Source organism: Acromyrmex echinatior, chromosome 4 (assembly GCF_024713525.1).
Source record: "Acromyrmex echinatior isolate Ae372 chromosome 4, ASM2471352v2, whole genome shotgun sequence".
Classification (NCBI taxonomy): domain Eukaryota; kingdom Metazoa; phylum Arthropoda; class Insecta; order Hymenoptera; family Formicidae; genus Acromyrmex; species Acromyrmex echinatior.
In genome coordinates this window covers 9,725,864-9,745,423 of record NC_141855.1, presented here as the reverse complement: position 1 = coordinate 9,745,423, position 19,560 = coordinate 9,725,864, and the positions used below count along the sequence as shown (strand labels likewise).

Sequence of the window (19,560 nt, the reverse complement as noted above, 5' to 3'; positions counted from 1 at the left end):
ATAACACAATGCAGCGGTATCTCAAGCGCTTGCACATGTGAGACACACGAGAACGCGTACCGACACGGGGTGTCCTTTGTAAATTTCGACTTAATGGCCTTTATACTCCCACGTGCCACATTCGTCTTCTTCCCTCTTCCTCCATTATCTTATGCGAGTCGCGCACCGTCTAATACCTGTTCGACGAGACTGTATTTACGCCCCATTGTCCCCCCATTCGCCCCAGGCGGGGGTTTAATGCTTTAATGCGTGAAATAAGTATGTGTGAGCGAAATTCGTAAAATTATAGCAAGTATAATCTTAAGGTATTCATGGTATGAAAGATATAGAAAGATTCGTATATCCCTACATTCCTTGTGATAGCAGGCTAAAAAGTTTGATTTGAGTTGATCTTTTTAACAATATTTAACAATATTTTGTATATAAAATTTTGTATATAAATTTAATAACGAAACGAAAAAAGGATTAATGTAAAGTGCATATAATTTTCTCACAATACAAGAATACCTATGAATAGCTTCTAATTTAAATGCACTCATTAGACTAATGATACTGTTTTGCAACTCTAATGAGAATTTTGACAAATTAGATACCTCACATAAGATGGTAATAAATAAAAGCTCTGTGTGTTTGCTAATTATTTTTAAACTGATTTTTAGAAGATTTCTTCAACGAAAGCTAATTATTGACGAAAATTCGTCAATTATTAGCTTCTCAACTAATGGTTAATAGAGTTTTAAATCATATAACTTTTAAGAATTTACAAAATGATACGAAGACTCGTGTGATTTTGTTGATTTAACGATACTATAGATAAGATTACTTTCCCGTTTCTGATAATTCTTATCACTTTGAATAATTTTTCTACAATTTGTTATCGATGTCTGCATTTCACACTTTAGAATCGTGTAAATGATGCATCATTATCGGGCGGAATTGCAGCTGCATGTTGGGCGTGAAAATCTGTTCAGCGATATGAATACAATAGAGCGGAATAACGCGAGCCAACGTAAACAGATAATTTAAAGTCAATGAATAAAGAGCCATGCCGAATAAAAGTCGTCGGTTGTATCGATATTTCGCAAAAAGATTAATAAGAGTTTGGCGCGACATAACGTAGCAGTATCACCGTTTCGTCGAACTTTAATTGCATTTCTGTTCGAGGAAGTAGGTCGCGTAGAACATAAAATTAACACTTTCTTAATAGAAATCCGGATTAACAAAGAGCGCATATATTTTCTCACAACACACGAGTATCTATGAATAACCTCTATAATTTAAAAGTATTCATTAGACGAATAACTGTTTTGTAACTAATGATGCAATAGTCTCATTGATTAGATTAGTGATTGGTGATCTTTATTGTTTCATAAAATATGAATATTTCAAGATAATTTTAAAGTAAGATACTGCAATTTTTCTTTTCTTTCTTTTTCGATCATTGAGAATATGTGATAAGAAAAGTAAACGGTTGAAAAAATATGATGTAATATTTAACCAAATGTAACATTTTTCAAGTTACATCGCCGAATTGGGATGCTGATAGGATAACGACTATAACTAATAACTAATCAATGAATTAGCGTGAAGCGCTTTATAGAGTACGAAAAAATATAGATATCACTATCAGTTCACTTTAATTTTGTCCCATTCGAAAAGCTGTTTATCGTATACTGCAAGCGTAGTTTTTTCTTAAGTGTAGTTTTTCCTGAGACAATTCCCATCATTAAAAGGCTCGCAATTGATCATGAATGTCCAATGGAATCACGTTCTCCCTTTCGCAGCGATTAATCTCCGTAAGCAACATCGAGGTATGAAGGAAAATGTAGAAAAACAGTTAATAATAACGTCGTTCTTACGAATGGTGCGGTGTGGGTGCTTAGGTGCTGGAGTGAAAGTGACGAGTGCATATACTACGAAGATCGTATCGTCGTGTAAAAACGATTCTGCCGGCTGAGGAACCGTGCACGTAACGCGTATGTACGTAAGTATGTACGTACGTACGTACGTAAGGCCGTAATGCACGTAATAAACGTCCCTAAGCCGGAGGTCGGCAACCCGCGGCTTTCTTAATTAATTAAGTAAGAAACACAAACGTGCCTCATTCCGGTAACGCATCCATCATAATTTCCTCAGCGTCGCTTTCAAAATAAGCGTTACCGACGATTTCGATTTATCGCCGATTATTTTCGTGCGCGTTACGTGATTGTTAAAATAATCGATCTCGAGTCTCGACGACTCGGCAAAGTTATCGAAGTCATGGTGAAACATAATTTACTACACTTTCGCTCTAAATTATAGATAATAAAAAATAAGCAATTTGGATGTTAAATTAATACATTAACTACTGACTTAAATACTGGCTGAGATAATATTTTGAAATAAATTTCTTACTTTCTTTTTAATTTAATTTAGGGGGGATTATTAGTGTTTCAGAATGATTGTGTCGAACTTAAAACCCAACGTTATCGGCTCGCAATTATATCTGGAATAAATTGATTTTAATAAAAAGAATATATAATGTATTAATTGTAACACCCAAAATTTGATCGTTCTTGGCGTTCTTTATTTGATGTATTCACATATACGATCGTGCTTAAAATTCTGAATGTATATTAATACATTAACTTTTTATATTTAAAATCGTATTGAAAGCATTAAAAGGTAATGTATTAATTTAATATCAAACTGCTCGTTTTTGTCGTTTTTATTTGGTATTTTTGCTGCGTAAACTTACGAGTTTACTCTCTATCTTATTAGATAATTGTATTAATAGAAATTACTGAAGCGGCTGTTGACGAAACGTACAATACGATAATCGAAACATTTTTATAAGCAGTGACCTCTCATCTGATTTTTTCGCTGGAATGAAAACGACTTCAGTCAGACTCATAAAATACTCATTAAAATTTCCATCCAATACGTCGTTTATTCGTTTGTGCAATGCGCTTCTCGGAATTGATAATTGCACGCTTCACAGAGGAGCATTCTCGCGATTCAGGCGCGAGGAATTCGAATGATTTTTCGCAGATGACCGATGCGGACTTATGCGCCGATCGATTTAAGTTTCCGCTCCGTCAACCTAATTCCTTCGGAACACATCTCCCCCGAACGAAATGCATAAAGCTGCACGCGCCAATGCGCATTCCGTGGCCGAACGTATCTCCGGGAAAGAGAAGAGAAGAGAAGAGAATGAGAGATGCATCCGGACGGGACCGTTAGCTTTACGTGCATGCGAACAATTCCACGGGATGATACAGTTATGAATATGCGTTTTTCTTGCATCGTCGCGTTTATTCGGACTCAATGATTTTTGACTCAAGAGAGATGCTTCAATTTTCAAAATATCGATACTTTTAGTTATTTATCAGAGATAAATTATAATTCATATATGGGAAGAACGACTTCGCTGAGATAAAAATGTAGATAGATATGGATCTGATAATAAAAATAATTTTATTGACATCAAAATAGTTATATAAAAAATTTAAGCATGATTGAGCAATGCCGCAGAAACTTCTACAATCAGTTTGAATGTCTTACATAATTATTTTGATACATAAAATTATTTTCAAGTCTCTATATCTAGCTAAATATTTAGACACTTCAGCAAAACTGTGTACAATCGTTGCATTAGTAAGGTGAACATCTCAGTGATCGGACATATGTCCGGACATTTATATAAAAACTTTATATAATTTGTTTATAAGATTATTATTAGGTGTTGGAATTAATTCGTAGCGTTTTACAAGTGATGGGAAGTACTTTCATTAATGTATTTTTTAATGCTCATGTGAAATAAATAACATTCTTTCATTAAAAAACGCTACGAATTAATTCCAATACCTAATAATTTTTTAAATAATGTTTAAATACAATTAAATTATAATATTGTAACAGAAAAAAACATTTGAGATTAGTAATAACAAATCTTGTGTAAATGTCTCACTAGGACGTTTACCTTAGAGGAAAAGGTAATAATATTATAAATCTTGTTAAAATCAATTCATTAATAATTTATGCAGAATGTACAAACCGCACTTCGATTTAACTGACAGATTCTTTTCGTCAACGAGAAAACAATTCTCTTTCTACTAGCTTTTACATGACAGTTGGACAAGTGTTCAATTTTCAAAATTATATATTCTTGTATAACTAAGCCGCAAATTGAAATTCTCTCGAAATGAAGTCCACTTTCTAAATTGACCAAGGAATACGATTTTCAATTGTTTTTGTTTCACGATGCTTCTGCTAGAAAATAAGGTATTGAAATTTAAACTAATTACTCGGAAACAGTAAAAGCCTCGATACTTTTGTCATAAAATGGAATTGAGAGGCTAAAGTAACAGAAGCAAAACATTTTGCATATATAATGCTAACACATTTTCGCTCATGCGAAGCTTTTATTAAGCGTTATTTTCTTGGTATTCGTTTTATGTTCCTGGTTTACGCCTATTGCAATCGATGGTAACTGTTACCGTTAAGTTATTGCACTCCGATATAAATTGTCTGAATGCATTAGCAACAGCGCGATCGAGCCGTTCAGCCGTATCGTTACGTTTATATTCGCTATTTTATTGTGGCACGTGAAATACCGAAGAGTTTGTCACCATCCATCGATTTGTCAGCATCGTTAATTATGCCTGAGTCGTATCAACCACCTGTTCCCGTCTATTCTCATCATCACTCCGACTTGCAAGACGCCGATTCCCATCCCGCGTTTGCATTGAATTGCGTTTTTCAGACGGCCCCATTTAACGTTAAATATGCGGCGGGAATGTGGGTTATTCTTTACTTCCGCAGTCGCACTGTTTTCTCTCACGTTATTCATCGCCATAACTTTGTCCCCTTCTTCTCCTCATCGTATCTTTTAAGGTCATTTATCGCGCCGGTGGGCACAGTTTTTCTGATATATACTTCATATGTTATAAATCAAACGCAGTAAAAATATAATGCAGTAAATGTTCAGTACTTTTTACTTTTAAATTAATATTTCATAAGAAATATATTTTCGCATGTTTAACACGGAAAGGTAAAATAGTTTTGCTAAAGTAGATATCTAAAGGCTTAAATAACAAAAAATCTAAAATCGAAACATAAGATGTCTTGTGCGTCGTCTACAATGACTACAATACATGAAGTGAGAAGTAAGAGTAAGTAATTGGTCAATCATAGTTGAATGTGAGAAGAATAATCGTGATTGGTCAATTTCTTACTCTTACTTCTTATTCCGTATATTGTAGACGATGCATGTGAAGGATGTCTTTTAAATGGCTTTAAGATGTCTTTTAGGCATAAGAGACTATTAAAATAATTATGTAGAACGCTCAAGTTAGTTGTTAGAATGTCAACATTTTTTGCAACATTGCTCATCATGCTTGATCCTTACATAATTATTTTGATGGTATAACAAAATTATTTTCAGACTTGTATATCTTTCTAATTTAATAATCGGTACAATGCGTTTGCATGCCACAAAAAGAGATAAATGGTATAAGTTACATTTATGCACTATGAGATAAGTTATATCTTAAGTTACATTTATACACTATGATAATAAAGATTTTAAAGAGAGATCGTTTGTTACAACATTATAAATATCAGATAAACAGATGGAATTTCTTTCCAAGATATAAACGTCAAATTTTATTTATTACAAAATTAAAATTCCAAGAATATTCTCTATTATTATAATATTGTACTATTGTACTATTGTAATATTGTACTATTTATCTCTAGATATTTCAACAAAATCGTTCTCTCTGTGTGTAGAGATTTAAAAAAATTAAATTCATTAAAGCATCTAAAGAGTCGGTATTAACAATGATTGGTATCTTATTATAATTATGATTTCATATGATATTAATTATAATGGCGAGACAGCAAACAAGAAGCAGATGTGTTTTCATCGTCATGCCACGAGATGGTAGAGTGCAAAAAATTCTGTTGCCGATGAAACAGGGAGTTTTTGTGATCAAATACCAATGAACGTATCTGCCAATTGTGTTGTCTGTGCGTATAAAAGATCCATCCGTCGGATATCTGTATTTCGATTGTGTAAAGAATGTGCCATTAAAAACAATGCGACGATCGCAAGATGTTGTGCATAATAAGCTTCTCTATTTATCTCCGATTATTTCTCCCACCTTCATTGCGCTCATATATGGCCGACAAGTTTACAATGCATCGAATAATCTCCGGTTTGACGTCACGAACGGATAGAAAGCCGATAAAAAAATCTACATTCCTGCATGTGTCTCCAGCGATTTTACATTCACCATCGTGCTGGAGAATGGCTTCAACCTGCTCATCGCGTGAACCAAATAAAGCGTCGTATCGTTTCTTCATATCGTATTCCGTCGTTGTGCGAGGGTCACATCGAAAGGGTCTGTCGTCTAATTACCTTGGTAGGTCGTTATCGCGAATAATCTCCGGGATCTGTGCGATATTATTCTTCCGGTTCCGATTTCAACCGGAAATTTATGCAGCAGGTTCGTTAAACAGCTTGACGACATTATTATTTTGATTTTAAATTCCAATCTCTTTATCTCATAAAATCTTTTATTATTTTTATCTTACAATTTTTTTAATTTTATTTAAGAGAAAGAGATATATATCTTCTCAATGATAGATTATTTTCTTGAATCACGAAGCAATAATATTCAGAGATTTTGTAATAAATAAAATAAATAAATTTAACGTTTATATCTTGAAAAGAAATTTCACGTGTTCATCTGATGTTTATAATGTTATAACAAATGATCTCTCCTTATGATAGAGTCTTTATTATCATAGTGCATAAATGTAACTGCAATTTATCTCTTTTTGTGGCGTGGAAACGCAATGTAACGATACGAAACGGCACCGACAAGCCGGCAATAATTTGTTCATAAATTCATTTAATCCGTGAATAACATATCGGGAAGTAAATACGTTACATGAAAGAAATTCTTTTTCTTTTCGACAACGCCTCGCGAATACGGCGTGCCACTTGACTTGCCAAAGAGGTGAAAGCATTCACGTGTACATAATTTATTATTAAATACCTGCCACATGTGAGCACTCGTAAATTACGCCGTTTCTTAGTTCACGTATTCTCGTTCGCGGTAGGAAACCATATTAATTAACGCGCATGGGAAATTAATTGGAAAGCAGTGACTGTTCTTAATTATGCACTAACTAGAAATAATCAAAATCGATCGTTAGAAATTACGCATTTCCGTGCTGCATATAATACAATCCAAATAATTGTAGAACTATTGAATGCACTGTTGCATAAAGTTGCCAATGTCAAACGTAAATAAAATCTTTTTTTTTCGATCGACTTCCAATGCGGAGTATATAGTCAAAGGTCTCGAATGTACAACCAACATCTGGATTACCTAATCGCGCGAATGATTGTGAAAATCGATGAACCGCTTGAATTCCTGGAAACCTCGCGCAGATTTCGATGGGATCGATGGTCGTTTCGCGAGGTCGCAGGTTTATCGTGCCTCTTGGAATGTGCAGCACGTCTAATGGAACTACAGTCGCTTTCGAATCCTTTGGAATTCCGTGTCGCCGCCGGGTATCCCTTCGACCACAATCATGAGCGGTTGTGACTATTCGGAATTATGTAATCATAGTTATACGTCAATGAACTTGATCGCACTGTTGATTAATTGCGCGCTGGTATTACCGTATTGTCAACTAAATTATCCAATCTTCTGTATTTATTAAAGAATTTTTACTATTATTAATACAAGAGATAGAAAAAGCTCACAAGAACGTAGGTGCAAATCTTATATTTTATGACAATTTTGTAACAAAATAGAGACGGTAAAATAGAGTGTGCTGCCTGAATTAAAATTCGAACGCGGAATTCTTGGTGATCGCGCGACATGTTGTTATGTAATAGTGATTTCAACCACGGCATGGAAAGAGTAGAAACGGTAGTGATAACTCGATAGTTTGCAGCGTGCGCGTTGAAAGTAGTCTCGATAGCTTGTTTGACCTTTCTGGCGTCTGGAATCCGACATAAGAAAATTAATACCATTGATACCTGTCTCTTTCTCTCTCGGTATGTTTATCAACAATTTCTAGCTAAGCGTGCAAACTTATGGCACAGCTAACTATCCTCGATATGCGCGGAATGTGAAAGTGAGCACGAGAAGAGAATGATTAGATTAAAAAAAAAAAAGATCTAATTGTAGCGTGTCTGAAAATTGTAACTGCAGATATTGAAATATATACGTACCACCGGTACCTGTAACATAAAACTAAGACTTGGAACATAAACGTAATGGTTGTAAGCCATAAAATTAAACGTCTAATTTAATGGATTAACGTAAAATTCAATGACTAAAATCATTACTAATCCAAAGCGCAATTTGCAATCAGGACGCACCTTGCTGTTGCACACGCGAAAGCGGTGCCAGAAAGCTATTTAACTATTTGTACGCATCGCCGCAAAATTTCTCCTCGGAAAATATTCGAGACAGTTGCGTTCACGAAAGTTTTTTTTCTCGGTAAATACACGCCTATCGTCGATTGACGGAAGGCGGTGGTCGGGCCGATCGTGGGCCTTGAAGACCGCGTAATCCGAGTCGATCGTCGTCTCAGGGCCTCTGTATAGGCCTCGCCAAGGATCTCTCTGGGTCCGATTCAGGCAGGAGGGGAGAGTGCGTCGAGTACAAGCCTACAAGCTCCTAGAGCGGTCCAACAACTCCACGGAACACAGGCATGTGATTACGCGCGCGCGCGCGAGCGAATACACGCGTGCACACACACACACGTGTTGTGTGTACTACTCCGGCACGGTAGTATTACGCACGCTACCGCACGCACACAGCTTCCGCCTTACAGAGTTACAACATCGGCATGGAGACGCGCGTCGCTGGCGAAAAAAGATTCATTGAGAGTTACGGTATTATACCGTATTTATTATGGGACGCAGAGAAGCGTCCCGGAGAGATCTGTTAGAATCGTCTAACAACGTTTATATGCAATAACGTATGAATCTCACCCGCGATACTCTCGACTCTTGACTTTCAACTCTCGTTTCTTAACTGTCGATCTCGATACTTTGACCGTTAGTTATCAGAAGCTTTTTTTTTCCTGAAGAAAAAACTGCGTATATAAAAAAATAGAGAGGATCTGTAATGTTTGTAACATACTAGGATAGTATTTTCTATGATATTTTTTGAGAATGGAGTCTCTATAGTCTTGGGGTCGATTGTTATCTTGAAATGAGGTGGAAATTACAAAAGTAAATAAATTCATTAAAATATTTATAATTTCATTAATCAATATCTATTGATCTGAATTTACTTACTCTTGAAATTTTTGCTGCGTTTCAAGATACACAAACGATACCCTTGTCTTCAATTTTCAACCCTCATTTCTTCTTACTCGAATCACGACTTTCAATTTTTCTAACTTTTCAAGTTTTAAGTCTCAAATTTCAAGCTTCACGTTTCAAATATACAAGCCTGGGGAGCCTCTTATGTGATGTATCTCAAATTCAAAATACCAAATACTTTAATGTATATGTTTCCTAAATTTTTTATCATTCAGTCATACTTTATTATATCTCGTGACAAATTGCTTTTGTAAATTTTGTTAATTAATTTCATCTCATCATACATAAACAAGAAAACAAATAGAAAATTTCTAACATTCCTTCGTAATTAAACTTGTATATTCGGTGAGTTTTTTTGGCAAAAAAATTTTGCAAACATTACGTTTCAATAGAGATGTAAAAAAACCGTATTTTTGATTTCGGAAAAAAGTATCAAGTAAAAAACTAATTTTTTACTGTAAAAAACGGTATTTTCAATCAAATTACATAAAATTCAAGAAAAATCTTAGAATTCATGTTAAATATGTAGAAGAAATAAAATTCATTTTTCGTGTTATTTCAATATTTTTTATAATTTTGTCTTTATAATTTTATATCGAAGCGGAAATATATATTATTGGCTGTTGCAAGTCTTGATGTGATGATAATAGATTAATAGATCTGTTTACGTTGCTTGCATTCACTCTTTGCATTCAGCATCTGTGCCTTTTCTTATTTCAACCCCCGGATCTATTTTTCTAATAATATCACTTTAAATGCAAAAATTTTGGGAGATTTCAAGCAATGCGAACAGATCTAAAAATGATCTAAAAAAAAATATCCGAGTAAAAAATTGTCAAAGTAAAAGGAAAAAAAAAATCATTAATTTCCAAGTTTTTTACTCTAAAATTCTAGTATTTTTCCGTCGTTTACATCTCTACGCTTGAAACTTGCATTCGAAAGAATCAAGAGGATACAATAGTTCGTTAATATCATCTTTCTCTCACTCCTCTCCTTTCTCTATAAATTTGTGAATCACTTGTAGTTATGCAGGTGCGCTGTTTCGTTACATGATAATGTTCTTTCTTTCTCTCCTGTAGAGTATCTGCAATTCGCAATTGCATCACTCATTGTTCCTTGTGGAACGCACACCGGAGGTTGATACCGACGCGAATACCGTTTGCAGAAGGATCGAAGTACCGCTCTAATTTCACGTACACCTAAGCCGAGATCCGCGCCCGTTATAATCGCCGAGAGAACTTGTTCGAGACGAGGAAAAGGAAAACTTCGAACCGGTATATTTTTTTCTAGATTCCACACCGTCCGGTTCGTCACGCCGTCCTGTAAGAGACGTCTGTTCAAGGAGACAATTTCCTTTTCAGAAATGTTTACCGGAAACTTTATACTTTATTTACCTAGGATTAATTTCTTCGATAAATTGATTAAAAAAGCAATATCAATATTTATGAGTAATCTAATGTCCATGTCTGTCTGTGATGTATAAACTGAAAAATGTCAAACATATCTAAATATTGTATCATAAAGAATCAAAAGATTTTTTGTTTTTATTTTTAAGCCGCAGGACAATATTATTCACTGTTGTATTTGTAAAAGTTGTTCGTAACTATTTTCGACGAAAGAAAAAGTATTTTTATGCATAACTATGAGTAATTACAAAACTGAGTCATTCCGAAATGTAAACGACGTAGAATTTGTTAAAATAAAATTTTTTTTAAACTGATGGCTTGGCTTGTTAAAATATTTTTACAATAATCGTCATAATTTATGTATACTCAGAAAATTATTGTTCTCAATAATAGAAAACGTTGAAAGCAGAAGGAAAATTTGTGCGTGACTAGAAAAAAGAATTCGTGTTCTTACAAATCGTTCTTTAGAAATCGAACGAAATTTCGTACTGTAAGAAAAGTAATGTCAGAGGTGATCTATACAGAATACGCAAGAAAATTCTATTATAGTCAAGGAAAAGAATGTAACTCCAAGTATGCATATTTAAGACAAATTCTTCAATTGGAAAAATTTTAGAACATTTTCATGGAATATTAATATATAATGTTCTACGTGTTATGCTGATTCAGATCGATTCATGAAATAAGCGAGACGTCTATCAAATCAATCAATTAGGCGCAGAAAATTGTTAAACATTACATTACATGGCCGTTTAGATCACGATGAATTGTCCTGATGATTATTCCGTTAAAATCACCGCCACATTTATCGTAGAAAATAGCCATGGATAATCATTTCGCGCTTCAACCAATTATATCACTGAAACTGTTTATAAATGACGATTATTGCTCGATAGAGTAACGATACATTTTGTGTTGTTACATTTATTCATGTTAATAATGACACAAGCTTCAAGACACAAAGTTATATTTTACCTTTTGAGGAAGATACACTTCTTCTATATTATTATTAAATAATGTTCTTAAATTTTATTAACTTTTAATATACACTGGAGAATGAAATTTAAATTTTTTGTAACTGAAAGATTATTAATGTATATGTTAACAAAATAGGTTTATAATAACTGAAATTTAAGTATATTGAAATTTAACATGTTTATGTTTCTTACATTTCATTAATGTGTAAATTAATTTCTGTACATTATTTTATTCTATACATTTATTTATAATATCTATAATATTTTGTTATTTTTGCATTTTAATAAAAAGAGAATATTATAAACGTGTAAAGTTATGTAGATATTTATAATTATATATTTTTGAATTATTCAAAAACTTCTATTCTTCTTCAAAACGATCTTCCGAAAAATAATTAAATTAAATAATGTAAAAAGACACTAAATGATTAATTATCAATTCAGTTAATAGATTAATTATTTGAACTTGTTTACTGAAGTTTTGCAAGTAGAAGTAAAATTATAAAACTTCTGATTGGTCACTCTATCATGAAAATATTAAATCAATATAGATCAAGAACAAAGTTTAAGTTTTATGCAATAAACAACACGTTGTAATCAATTAATGGCTAACCGGCGATAACCTGCTGTCACAATGTCATGACCTAAATTCCCCTCATCATGTCTTAGAAATCTAGCAATTCAAGCAATTTTTAATCTTAGAGTGATATTCATAATCCATTCTTATTTTAAGACTATCTTAAGTAATGTCTTAAGATGTTAATTTGTTTGTGTGTGGCTCTAACCGGTATTCATAGTCAATTTTTATATTTGAGACTGTCTAAGTACATTTTTAAAATGTCATAAACCAATCAGAGGGCTATGTATTAACATCTTAGGATATTCAGACATTACTTAAGATGATCTTGAAATAAGCACCAACTATGAATACTAGTCATAGACTATGATCAGTATTCATAGTTAATTCTTATAATAAATTCACTTGCACAACACTGGATCAGTATATTAAAAGCTGCTTTATATAAAATACTTTTTTTATATAAAATACCTCAATGCAGTAATATAATATAATCAACTTTGACAATGAAATGATGCATGTATATTTTGTTAAATAATGTGACAATATCGTTAGTAGATAATTAATCGTTTAAAATATTTATATACTTTTACATGTAACTTTGCTAATTTTATGTAAAGCAGTTTTTAGTATGCATTAATCTAGTGTAGTGTAAAATAACCGAATTCGCTATTATAGATCAATCATAGATTCAAGATCATCTTAAGTTCAGTCTTGAGATATCACGGACTTATCAAAGAGCCACATTAGCATCTCAAGACATTACTTGAGACAGTCTTGAAATAAGAACCGACTATGAATACCAGCCTATGAATATCGCCTTCTATTAATTTAAAATATCTTAAGACTATACTTAATACGATCTCAAATATAAACTCCGACTACGAATACCGATTATATTCGTTTTCCTACAAGCGCTGCCTGTTTTGGTATAATGAATAAAATCATGTGGCACTTCGTCAAACAGGTTCCTAATTGGATTTCGATTAAATACGACCTATTTCGCACGGATCAATCACGATTTTTCTCGGCAAGTAGGAAATCAGCTTGTATACGGCTACCGGCTCTCGCGAGCGAAACTCGTTCCGGTTGCTCGTTCGCAGATTTCGCAATTTTGGATTCCACGAGCGTACGGCCGCGCGGAGTCAGCTTGACCCGAAGAACGATCGATCGGCGGGATACGAACATGCGAGCCAATAACCGCATGCAATCATAGTAATCAGCTACATACATTACGCGCGGTAATACACACCTTCCTGCCTTGTGAGCGCGTGTGCGAGTTATCCGAAATCTGAGCGGCGGCTCTTCGATCGGTACCAGGGAACGAACCACCTTGGCACCGTGAATCACCAGAAAAATCCACAAGAAAAAAAGGCCAAACGCACTTCGAAATTTCTCTCCCGTACACTCGCGCACAGTTTCCTGCGGAAATTTTTCTCCTTTTCTCCCGATATATTCGAATGTACTCTGAAAGAGCAAACGCACATCAGCGGCGCGTGCGTACACGCTTCGCTCTACGTCCGTTGAAGAATTCGCGTTCCTCTCTTTCCGCGTGAACCCGGCGTGAATCAAACCGAGATCTGCGCCAATCTGCGCCAATGCCTCAGCTCAGCGGCCACGGACTTGCTCCTCGTTCACTTCAGGCCGCTTCATGTGCAGCCCTTCTCTTTACTTTACTCGCCCTCGACGTTCTTTCCCCCTCCAACGCCAGACGTGTTCCCCACCCCATCAAAAAACAGCTTCCCCCACTTTACTGCCTGGCGAACGAGTTTCCTTCTCCTCTCCGCCTGGCGAACGAGTTTCCCCACTCCATGTGGCAAACACGTTTCATCGTATCTGCTTGTGACATACGTTAGAGGCAATACCAGCTATTCTAAAGCGGTAATCTTTTCGGATTCCCGCAGTGTTCCGAAGGCAATTGCCTCGCCTAGATTCATTAACAAAAATTATATAATTCACTGGATCAAACATATACTGATAAAAGTTCTATTCTATGACGTGGAGTAAAAAGAAGATCAAACTCGAAAACAGGCTCGAGCGTGGCTTTGGAAAACATAAGAAAATCGGAAAGATGCGATTTTAGTGCCGTGGTGGGAAAAGTTGGAAGTATGTAATATATGACACCGACGAGATACTATGGCTGCGTTCAGTGGACTCAACAGTTGAGTGAGCGCTCGCTGTTATTGGTGTATTCTTTTAGATCATCCAATCAGTATTTTAGAGTTGGAAGAATACATCGATAACGGCGAGCGTTCACTCAACTGTTGAATTGAACGCAACCTATTGAGGACCATTGACCCTGAACAAATTTTCGTGACTATCAAAGGGACCCGGAGATAATTGAAGAACGATAACGTTACCGACAATTAATAAAAATGTATGATTATTAACTGAAATATTTCGATAATACATTATTAAATTCATGATTTTTTATTATATAAATACTGTATAAATAAGTATGCATACTTTTAATGTTGCAATATTTTATATATTGCCGAAAAATTATAATTTTTTCTCTGCAGTTATCATTTTTATTGATAATTAAAATCGGACGATATCAAAATCACGGTTTTAAATAAAAATCGAGTATTATTAATTAGATTTAAACATATGTGCATATGTTTATGAAAGAAATAAATCACGAAATTAGTATTGTATTATTAGTTTTTTACTTTTAGACCCGATTATTCCACTTTTTGGTAAATTTTATCTGTTGGGTAAGGGCCGGTTTCACCAATGCCGATTGTGATTAACCGCAATTGGTCGATTCTACTAAACAGCGAACGCGATTGGTCAGTCAACGGTCGATTAAGCTAACTGGCGTTGATGAAACTAGCCATTAGGTGTCCTTACTGTTAAGGCCATCTCATCACACACAAAATGACATAAGTTGCATAACCATACATATGGCTGCTGAATCAATAAGCATCCAACATAAAGACGCCATTTTGATTTACATAAGATGTTCATTGATCTAGAAGACCAATAATATAATAACGTAATTGTGATTGAGTTGTAAGAATTGACCAATCACAGTCAAATATTCTTTTCACATTCGATTTGATTGGTCAATACTTACAACTACGCTTACGACTATTGTAAAATAGGCTTAAGAAATCCATTCCGTCATTTCGATTCCGTACATGTACATAGAATAGCACTCTTATAGCAAAAGTGTTGCCGCATTCTGTGTGCAGGAACAGAGAGAAACCTGAGAAGACATAGATGTTAATTACACAACAATATTCATATTTTTGCGGTGCTCCTGATGGAAATAGATAGTTGAAATCGCTAAAATAAATAAAATCTATTAAATTAATAAAAACTTCAACGATTTCAGCGATTTATTTCCATCAGGAGTACTGCAAAAAGGTGAATATTATTGGGTAGTTTATATCTACTTCTTCAGAGGGCGGTAGTGCGCAGCAGCATTTTGCGGTTACAGATTTTGGCCATCATGTCCTCTCTCAGATTTCTATGTATAGCTACCGGCTATAAAATTGATAACGCGATTTACAAAATCCATGATCTCGAAAAAAAAATAATTTTGATAGCAACTTAATATAAATACAGACTTGTTACTTAACATATTTTTTAGTTAAGTTTTATAAATATCTAAAATTATTTTATAAACATCTCAAAAAAAATATTTTTATATAATTTAATAAAATTATGTGTATAATTCTATATAATTTTATATATAATTATATACAATTGTATATAAAATATGTCCATTTATATACAATTATATAAAATTATATATAATTTTATACAATTATATATAAAATATTTTTTTTTCCGGAATTAGTAATAAGAAAAAAATAAATTTAATAAAATTTTGTAACTATTAAGCATAAACAATGATTATAGAAATAAATATTTAAACGCTCGTGATAACATCTTTTGCTGAAATACTAATTTGGAAAGTTATTAAAATACATGCAACAATGTTATACATTTATCTTCTTATGTGAATAATTACAATTAAGAACTATGGAGCTATATACACTGATGATAAGAGTATTCGGATACAGGTGCGGTTTTTTGCACATGCATAATAGATTTATTAGCAAACTATATTAACCTCCAAATAAATATAGATATTAACTGCGTTTAGAAAAAAAAGCAGCTTTGCAACTGTTGTAAAATTCTTCAAGATGATTCGTTTTTGCCATTATTTTTTTATGGATCTAAATATATAAATAAATTATATTGAAAAATTTTACAAGAATTTTACAACAATTGCAAAACTGTTTTCTCTGCTGAATATAGCTATTATGATTTTCTTTTTAACTTTAGCAAACAGACATTATTTTAATTTGTCATTATGTTGATATCAAATGACAACAAATAACATCAACTTGTTACTTGAGAATTCTTTCTTTTTCTTTCTTTACTTTAAATACAACAGACTATGCAAAAAAATCATAAAGTATGTTATAATCAAATTACTTCTATACATTTTTCAAATTATGTAGCAAATACAATTTAACTTGTAGAGGCCCTCCACCACCCCCATCGATTATAATCGATGGTCCTCTTTTTATTACTTCAGTAAGTTCACGTTATTTGTCGTAATTTTGATATCAAAACAATATTGAAGACATTTCAACGTCAAATGACGACAAATACCGTCGGCTACTTCAGTTTTCCATTTTTCTTTTTTTTTATTTTATTTTACTTTTAAACTAACATACTATACAAAAAAGTTATAAAATATGTTACACTCAAATTACGCATATACGTTTTTTATATAATTTGGTAAAAATAAGTTATTAGGTGTTGGAATTAATTCGTAGCGTTTTTTAATGAAAGAATGTTATTTATTTCACATGAGCATTAAAAAATACATTAATGAAAGTACTTCCCATCACTTGTAAAACGCTACGAATTAATTCCAACACCTAATACATAATTTATAGAGGCCCTCCACCACATTCCCTGCCATCCGATCAGCAGTCCTCTTTCCTTTACAATAAAATGGGATAATTTTTGTCCAAAATCAGAATAAATTTAGCTTAAATTTTGACAATACAGCACGCAACATCTAGACATATAATATCTTAAAAACGTAATCTTATTATAACGTAATCTTAAAGAATTGATCGAACTATTATCTTAAAGAAGTTTTAAGAGTCTTATTTCATAATTTTGAGCATATTGTATATGTACTTTTATAATTTGTTTCTGGAACGAAAGCTTTTATTCTGTAACTTTTAATGACAGTATCGATGTTGTTACATTGTCGTTGCATAGTTTTTTCATGTATGAAATCTGCTCAATGATGACAGTATATAATGATATTTACGGTTACTATCGTAATTGTAAAAATTATAAAATAGGAGCTAAAGTTACCCCATTTTATGGTATATTTCTTTACATTTTTATTACTTACATTATTTTTTATACAATTTACTTTACATTATACATAACATATTACAAAAAAATTATATTATAAAACTGAAAATATTATATTATAATATACAATATGTATAATATACAATATGCAAAATTTCTTTTTAACATGAATTTACAGAGAAAATATTCGGTGTGCGTATAATAACACAAAATTCTCACGATCGTGATGTAAAATATGTGGTTACACGTCCAATCGACAAATAATTATTACTAGCATTTTTTATTAATTATCAAATACAACTGCAAAATTTGTTTTGCTTTTTTTTAATTTATGCGAGTAATTGTGAGCAACCAAAAAGATTGTTAATAAATTTATTATATATCTTTCAATAAAAAAGAATGTCAATTATTAACTATATATATATAACTCATACATTTTACAAAATACAAAAGAAATATGCAATATGCAAAAAAGTACGTAAAATTTCAATACAAGACAATGTGACGAATGATCTAATCAATTCCGATACATATAATTTTGAATTCTGCAACGCGTCTTCTATAATTATTATTTCTTTATATAATAATAAAAATGTTATTTAACAACTATTAAATGTGTTGCAATATCGCATCTATGATTCAAATAATATAATGGAATAAACCAAACAATTTAATCGCACGTATATAAATTTTATTTCTCGCTTTACTTTTAACAGAGAGATAACTTTATGAGTTTCTAAAAAATCGTGAAGAAACACTACGTTATCTCTGCGTTAAATAGAATAACTAGTTCAACAATGAGACCAGATCTTTCCAAGTAAGACGTTGGATAGTATCCGACAGAAAGAAGAATGATCTCCACGGAGAGCGAGCTGTCCTCTGCTTCTCATCAAGTTTCATGTCATCAACGCGAAAGTTAAGTGATTCATTGAACACTAAGAACTCCGTTGCAGGAGGAAACCAATTCCAAATTTTTCGGACTGTTCTTATAATAGCGCCCATATTGATAACAAATAAACAATTGTTACTCTTTTCTAAATTTTTACAAATAATGCAAATATTATGCAATTATCGAATACTTTAATGGTAACTTAGCCGATGTCAATCACAATTTTATAGTACATAAGATCAAGATTTGCACGCAAAAATATATTCTTTATATCATTACAAAATACAGTATTTTAACAAAATAAAAAAACATGGATAGAATAATGTTTATCGAAGGATAGTTACAAATGATTATATTTCGAAATAATAAAATACATACGTCATTATAATTTATTATATATGTGAGTACAAAAATTCTCAGGTACCAACTGTTCAAGGCGAATCGAACCGATAACAATAAGATTAAAATTTTATTCATTTTTTCATCTTATTTTGATCTTATAATCGAATACTATTAATATAAAATTTATATCAATCTTCTTTTTTCTGCAGCAGTTACTCAAATGTAGTCAAGTAATTAAATAGAATTATCTAAATAATTAATGTAATATTTAGATAATAAGAGCTATCAAAATCTTATTGATATTGGAGTACCCAATCGATTCATCTTGAATTTTTAAGTACGCACATTTTTAATTACGTCCATTATATTATTACAATAAATTATTTAAATAAACATGAATCTTTTTGATAAAATTTTATCAGATAAATAGAAGCTATAAATTTCTTGCATAATATATAGACTGCGTATGTATTTCATTATACAAATTAATTTAAAAATTTTTTAATTAATTAATGTTTTGGAATAAAGGGATGTCCAGTGCCTGAAAACAGTTTCTTAAAAGAAACTAAAGATTAAAATAAAAAAATATATTCATTTGTAACACATTTTTTTCTTAAAGAAATTGCGAAACCAACTTAATTTGTAATTTAATGTCATTCACTTATCTATGA

The 19,560-nt window shown here is 32.5% G+C and overlaps 1 protein-coding gene and 1 long non-coding RNA gene across 4 annotated transcripts in view; one reads left to right on the top strand and one right to left on the bottom strand.

Moving 5' to 3' along the window:
* The window catches only part of kst (spectrin beta chain, non-erythrocytic 5 kst), an 88,855-nt gene that overhangs the window by 52,936 nt on the left and 16,359 nt on the right, over window positions 1-19,560 (bottom strand). Inside the window, exon 1 of one of the 3 annotated variants that reach the window (XM_087405185.1) lies at window positions 13,553-13,962. The exons of the other annotated variants lie outside the window; for them this stretch is intronic. The gene's annotated coding sequence lies outside the window, so the exon portion shown is untranslated. Of the gene's footprint in view, window positions 1-13,552; window positions 13,963-19,560 lie in introns of those variants that run through there. 3 annotated transcript variants of the gene reach the window in all.
* On the top strand, window positions 14,112-18,016 carry LOC147909954 (uncharacterized). Its single transcript, XR_015544757.1, has 2 exons — window positions 14,112-14,677; window positions 14,823-18,016. It is a non-coding gene; the product is annotated as an uncharacterized LOC147909954 (long non-coding RNA).